This window comes from Podarcis cretensis, assembly GCF_951804945.1.
Source record: "Podarcis cretensis genome assembly, chromosome: 5".
In the NCBI taxonomy this organism is placed as follows: domain Eukaryota; kingdom Metazoa; phylum Chordata; class Lepidosauria; order Squamata; family Lacertidae; genus Podarcis; species Podarcis cretensis.
In genome coordinates this window covers 38,148,531-38,156,065 of record NC_137174.1, presented here as the reverse complement: position 1 = coordinate 38,156,065, position 7,535 = coordinate 38,148,531, and the positions used below count along the sequence as shown (strand labels likewise).

General features: G+C 41.4%; 1 long non-coding RNA gene across 1 annotated transcript; it reads left to right on the top strand.

The window, feature by feature from the left end:
• Positions 1 to 718: 718 nt before the first annotated feature.
• On the top strand, positions 719 to 3,882 carry LOC307217446. The gene is made up of 2 exons (XR_013839599.1): positions 719 to 2,875; positions 3,113 to 3,882. It is a non-coding gene; the product is annotated as an uncharacterized lncRNA (long non-coding RNA).
• Positions 3,883 to 7,535: the final 3,653 nt, after the last annotated feature.

Genomic DNA, 7,535 nt, shown 5'->3' with positions numbered 1-7,535 from the left:
TCCTCTGGAAATCTTTTGGCTCAAGAGTGCTTTTAGTGCTTCTCTCCAGCTGATTATGAAAGCACTTCATAGAAATGGGGAAAAATGTGAGTGGGTTATGCTGCTGGTGTGAGCCAAGGAAGAGTGGATAGTGGAATTGTAGAAGTGAAGTGGTATATGTGGTTAATTTCAACCTGTGGACAGCTCCCATGCAAATGTCCAAGTGTGTAGGATGCTGCTTTAGTGACATGGTTTGGACAAGATGTCTTGGTAGCTTACAATATTGCAATAGCATCTTCCATTTCTGATGGAGATCTGCTTAAAGCTACTGCTAGGAATTGCCACCTCTAGTGGCCCATGGATTGCGGCATTTAGGATCATTTGAGAAGAAGAAAACCAGGCTGCTGGCTGTGAATTAGAAACTCCGAAAGAAGACATTTTTTAAAAAAGGAAACATGCAGGCGGTATGAATCTGCAATGGGCATTCCTATTACAGTGGTATCTTGGTTTACAAACTTAATCCATTCCGGAAGCCCATTCTTAAACCGAAACCGTTCTTAAACTGAGGTGTACTTTCCCTAATGAGGCCTCATGCCGCAAGTGCCCTTCCACCATTCAGATTATGTTCTTAGACCGAGTTAAGTTCTCAAACTAGGACACTACTTCTGGTTTTGTGGAGTTCATAAACCGAATCGTTCATAAACAGGGCTGTTCTTAAACCAAGGTACCACTGTACTTGTAGACAGCAAGAAATACTGTATTGTTAGGGGTTTAGTTCTTGCTGTACACCTGTATACACTTCACGTTTCAGGTGGGGGTTACTTGATTAAATGCTATTCCATACAAAAACAAAGCAAAGCAAAAAACTGGCATGGCTGATAGAAAGCTAGCCTAGAACGCTTGTTTTTGACATGTCAATTTTCTGTGCACATGACTTTTTTGAATTGAGGAACTTTTAATCATGTGGGCTCCCCCTGCCAGCAGCCTGAAGTAGTGCATTCCAGGCACATGTTTGCCACCTCCTTGAGAACAAGGTCTTCCTTATAAGCAGCACTTCAAAGGTGTCCTTGTAATTCTGTCTTCCCTTAGGATGTATACACCTCAAGTAGCCTAGATGCATCAGATGTTGTATAGTGGTGTTGTGTGTTCAACATTGTACTGTGGTGACCACCATGCTGCTACAGACTAGCAATAAACGTTTGAGGTAACTTTGCTGTAGAGAACATAGCCCCCAGGTGAAATTCTGTACAAGTTTTCACCAGGAATGAACCGTGTCAGAAAGATGTCCTGTCTAGTTTTGTTTATTAAAAATGTTTGTCATGACACACTGAGTAGTTGAGAGCTGGACTTGCCTTGGAGCACTCTGATAAGAACTTCACCTGATTTTTGAGCCAGAACACCCATTAACTCTGCCATAATCATGCCTTAGGAAACACAAGAAGAGCCCACCAAAACAGGCCAATGGCTCATCTAGTCCAGCTTCCTGTTCCCAGAGCAGTCAACCAGATGTATTCCCTTCCCAGGGAAGACCTGAGAAATAATCTCTGTTAACAGTGGCTGACATTCACAAAAAATGATCCTTGTTGTATACTGACAAAACAAGAAGATTTTAATTTGAGTCAAAAGTACTACGAGAAGGAAAGTATGCCTGTTCGCCTTTTAGCATAGCAATTAACACTGCAATCCTAACCATGTGTTCTCACAAGTAAGTCCTATTGAATTAAATGGGTCTTATGGACAGGTTAGTTGGGGCTGGATTGCAGCCTTAATTCTCAAGAAAGCCCATCTATCATTGCACCAATGACTAAGGCTGAAAAATTTGGTCTTCTAAAGACCATTGGTGTGATTTATTCTCAACAAAAAACAAAAATTATTCTGACAACTATTGAAATTAGTTCAGGTGTTCACAGGACAGTCTGTGTTAACAGTGGAAGGGCACATTCTCCCTTATGTGAAATATGAGGAAATGCAGCTTTTAAAATATTGAACCTGTTAGGTTGCATCAGGGGCACCAAGTCTCGCCCACACTCAATCTAACCTTTTTTTCTTTTCTGTATTGAGATCTGAACATCCTGGCCCATCCACCTACACTTTCTCTGTTGTTGGCAGCAAAGCTAAAGTTTGGATTGCCCCCAAAGTGGAGCTCACCAAATTAAAGTTGTAGAACTAAGCTGGAGGCTTTCCTCCTTACGAAGAGACCATCTACCGAGTATATCGGAGATCTTGATAGCTCAGCATTACAACCTTGGAAATACAGAACAGCATGCCTATTAGTGTCCTATGAAAGAAGCCCTCAGGTTGCAATCTTAGACATCCTTACGTGGGAATAAGTCCCACTGAACTCAGTGGGATTTGGAAGTAAGCCAAGAGTGGGGCATCTCCCAACCTGAGGGCCACACTCCTTCATGGCGAATATTCTGAGGACCACATGCCAGTGCTGGGTGAGGCAAAAGTAGACAGAACAGCAGACATGACCTTTAACTTTGTACAGTAGGCCACAGTCCTCCCTGCAAAAGCCATAGGTACTGGGGTATAATTTTGTTTAATGCACAGCTTTGACACCAATGGATGTATGGATGCTCATTTTAATGTCATTTCAGTTCTAAGTAATGGCTACTGATGCTCTTGTTCTTTTGTGCATGACAGCATCTGTTCCAGATTTTTATTTGGTTGGATGGCACCTTGTAAGCCTCCTTCTGGCAACTCCTGCAGCCTAAGGTGCTGCCAAACATATTGCTCTGCTTTCCTTTGGACCACATCAGTGAGGCTGAGAGGGGGGTCTTGCCATCTTGGCAGCCCAGAACCTCCATATCCATGCGCTCCATTCTCTCTTGAGACAGACGAATGCCAACTATATACCACAAGTTTCTCATAAATAACAAAACAAGTTAGTACAGTGGTACCTCGGGTTACATACGCTTCAGGTTACATACGCTTCAGGTTACACACTCTAGAAATAGTGCTTCAGGTTAAGAACTTTGCTTCAGGATAAGAACAGAAATCAGGCTCCGGCGGTGCTGCGACAGCAGGAGGCCCCATTAGCTAAAGTGGTGCTTCAGGTTAAGAACAGTTTCAGGTTAAGTACGGACCTCTGGAATGAATTAAGTACTTAACCCGAGGTACCACTGTACAGACATTACTGATAACTAGTTCATCCTACTAGTTATATGCACACAACAGAGAGTTATTTCCAGGTAGGAAGCAGTTGTCAAACTTAAAATATCGCCATTTTCTCCACCTGGTGGCATTTAAAACAAACTACAGCAGAATGCATCTTTGAGTTCAGTTATTTCTAATCACTTTAAAGGGGTCTGTGACTGTATAATAACTGGTTGATTGTTTCTAATTGCTCTGTGGTTTGTACAGGAGAGGATTTTTTTAAGCATTAAGATTAATAACAAGAGGAGACAAAACAAACTTTCTTTGTGATCAATTTTACACCTCTTTGCTTCAGTGGATGGAGAGATGAATCATCCCATCGTTTCCACTCCTGCCAATTTTTACTGAAGACCAGCTTTCCACAACCTGGTGCCCTTGAGATATTTTGGACTACAACTTCTACCAGCTCCAGTCCAGTCCAGTCTCAGGTTAGGGAAGGATGGTTCAGATGGTCACTATGTCTGAAATTAACTCCTGATTTTAGTTATATTCCCTCTCTTGCAGCTGAAACAAATTTCGGGAAAACATCGTCCTAACTCAGTTGTGTTTTACAAAATGTTAGGAATTTGTTTTCTGATAATTTGAATCCACTCACAGAGACAGGTGTGAATACTCTTAGGCTTAGGAGGAGGAGTTAAGGAGAAAAACAAAATTGGCAAATTAATACTGGAAAGTATTGCCTTAAAATTAATAAGCAAAGACAAATGTCAAAGCCAAAAAGCAAACCTTAAATTTTGAAAAAGGCTGAACTTTGAGTCTGTAAAAAGCTTCATTTCTAACTCCTCCCTGTAGATTTATAAAAATTGCTACCTACCCAGCTTCCAACGCTCTTCAATTCACCATGTCATCAGGTGGACATGGCACTTTCCTTTGTGCAATTTTTAAAACTGCGAATGGATCCATTCTTCTGTCCAGAGCCAGTTTTTAAGGCAATATATTCATGCTTCTGTTTTGTGGGCCCCAAATACTAGGTTTATTTATTTGTTTGTTGAATTTATATACCACCCTATACCCGGAGGTCTCAGGGCAGTTCACAGAAAAGATCACAATATATAAAATCAAAATAAGAACAATAACCCAATAACACCTCCCCCCAAAAAGAGTCACTTTTTAAAAGGGTATAGGATGTCAGTCAGGTCAACTGAAGGCCTGGTTAAAAAGGAATGTTTTTGCCTGGGGCCTAAAGGTGTATAATGAAGGCGCCAGGCGAACTTCCCTGGGATGAGCATTTCACAGATGCGGAGCCACTACAGAAAAGGCCCACTGTCATGTTGCCACCCTCCAGACCTCTCGAGGAGGAGGCACACAAAAATGGGCCTCAGAAGATGATCTCAGGGTCCGGTTAGGCTCGTATGGAAAGAGGCAGTCCTTAAGGTATTGAGGTCCTGAGCCGTTTAAGGCTTTATGGGTCAAAACCAGCACTTTGAGTAGGGCCCAGAAACTAATTGGTAGCCAGTACAGTCACTTCTCATTATGGTGAGGTCTTGTTAGCCGTTATTATGTTTAAACAGAAACACTATTGCTGCAACCCCTGTCCTAGGTAAAATTTGCCTAAAATATTATCTTGAATACTGCCTGTGATGAATTGATAGTGTGTAGCTGTACCATAATATTCCAGTGTTATTGCCAGTAAATGGCTGGCTTAAAATGGAGTTATCAGAGGTGAAAGTATCCTCTGCTTTGTTCTTATCACCAGATAATCAATCATGAAATGAAACAAGCATTTAAACATACAGTTTTCTTTAAAATATCTTATCTTATATAAGGTTATCTTCTTCTGCTTCCTGCTATGATTGCCACTGTTTTTACTTACACTGTAAGACACTCAGAACAGAAATTCAGCAGATGGAGCACTACCTGTATAATATTTAATGTTTCAGAAACCCACATCTGCAGAATATTTGGTAGTCCTGCAGTTGTTAATCCTGCTTCCTATCAGGGGCCTCTGGAGTCAAAATACCAGCCCTGATTTCATTTACATTCTGAAAGGAGGATGCCTGTTGGGTTCACTGGACTTTAACCCTGGCCTAAATAAACTTCATTCATATCTAGTTAAAGTGTCTGATTAAGGGAGTCTTCATGTGCCTGACACCATGGCTTGAAACAGATTTATTGGGAATCAAGTCTCACTGCTATCAGCAGAATTTATACTGTCGTTCTTCGTTTGACTTTTTATTAATATTCATTGGGGTTGTTGTCCCAGGAGTAAAACATTGTAGTTGATTAATTCTGTGAGTTCTAGTTGATTAAGTCATTGTTCAATCAACTGCATTTTTATAAGTTTGCTTACAGCTAAGTAGTCCAAAACAAACAAACAAACAAACAAACAAACAAACAAACAAACAAACAAAGCATACAAACATGTGACCAAGGCACCCCCTTACAAGACCTGTTTTCCACATGAGAAAGAACAGGGGACAGTTCTCCCAAGCTGCAGGTTTTATTTATATAATTGTATATCACCACTTTGAGGGTGTTCCCCCCTCTAAAATTGTGGTACATAAATTTTATGAAACAAACAAACAAATAAATAAATAAATATTAACTTTTTTTTAAAAAAAATTGCTGCCTGAGTAACCAGCCACCTTTTCAGTAGACTAAGCTAAATTTCAAATGTAGGAAGTTGAGAAGCTTTAGAACGTTTGTATGAGTTTTAACTTGTTTCGGTCTATTCAGTTTTAACTTTCTGTATGTTTTAAATTATGGTTGCAATTTTTTTAGGGATAATTTTTGGGTTTTATCTTTCCTGTAAACTGCTTTGAGGCTTTTCCCTACAATCAAGCAGTTAAAAAAAATATGAATTAAATAAATTAGATTAAACAATAACTCAAGCAAACATTAAAGCCCTACTAGTCTTCCATCATAAACTGGGATCAGAAGAGGGGATAAAAATACTCACCATTGACTTTTCACTTGAATGTGACTTATTAGCCGCCACCAGAAATTCCTATTTTTCAGAAAGAGGTGCTTTACCTGTCCTCCAAGTATCTCCTTTGGGGAAGAAAGGGCTTAAATGTCTAAAAACTTTTAAAAAAAACAAAACAGATTTCTGTTCTGTTTCATCCTTCTTTTCTTGTGAAAAACTCTTGTCTGAAAACAGTGGAGTTGTTAGATAACTGGCACTGGGTGTCTATAGAATACCTTTGGACCTCCATAATAAGTCAGAGAGACCATCAGTAGACTCACTTACCTGGAGGTACAGAAGCACCAACTGGAAAGCAAGATTTCCGAATTAACTCTCAGGGTGCGGATCCTGTGTAAGATAATTCCCCCTTTGTTTTTTCTCTCTTCCACCGTTCCCCCCCCCCCCCTCGGGAAGGTTGCCCTTAAATGCTGAGTTAAATGCTGTTGGCAGGCTGACCCTGGAGTGAACCTGAAGCCTCTGCCCTCTTGACCTTGCCTTTTAAGGTGAATCTTTGTGGTAAACTGAGAAAAAAACAACAACAGCCAAATGTCAATGACTAACTTTAATTAGCACAGCTCCCCTAGACGACCCCCCTTCCAAATGCTACAGATAGAAGTCATGGTGAGATTTCCCTCCTTTAATCAAATGGTTTTGATTAAGAGAAAAAAAAAAAACAATGGAAAGAAGAAGCGTCGGGACTGTTGGATTTCGTTTTGGAGACCTGTTTCACACCTACCCCACCGCTTCGGTTCACACCCAATTTGGTGGTCCTAAACGCGGGTGTGAATCGTGTGAAGGGGTTCTTCTACCACGCGTTGACTAACCTGCCGGCATGAGTGTGGAGGACAGGGAAAAAGCGAATGTCTCCTACCATGATACCGCCTTCATTCAATCTAGCACGGAGAGGGTATAATCTATAGATGTTCCTGGTCCAGTTTTCTTTCGTTCTCCTCTCCTCCTCCGGAAGAGCCTGGGAACTTAACTCGGGCTTTCAGACACAAAATTCATTCTTCTCGCTTTTCCTTCATTCCCCGAATCTTAGCGCTTCCTATTGCAGAGCACTCACTCCTATGATCATCTGCTGGGAAGTAAGTCCCGTTGTATTGAAAGGGGAAGAGCGCACGGAATTGAGGACACAGGTTGCAGTTCTGTACCTTACTTCCTAGGAGACAGCCCCACTGGGACTTGCTTCTGAGGAGACATGCTCTGCACACCGCTGTACTGTAGTTAGTTAGGCTCTCCAGGGCACACTGCAAGCCTCAGATTCACTGGCCCGATTAAAAAGGAGAAACCTGCGGGTCGGAAACAAGCGAAGGCGCGAAGGGCACTTGAAGCTCCAATGCAGCCGCTGGTACGTTTCAAAAGCAAGACTGAAAAAGGGATAGATCCAGCTTTCAAGCTGGTGGACGCGTCAGATTGAAATGAAATTTGGAATGAAAACTGAATCTCTGAAGCCTCTGAAGTGCGCGCGTTGAACTCCGAGAGTCGGGAA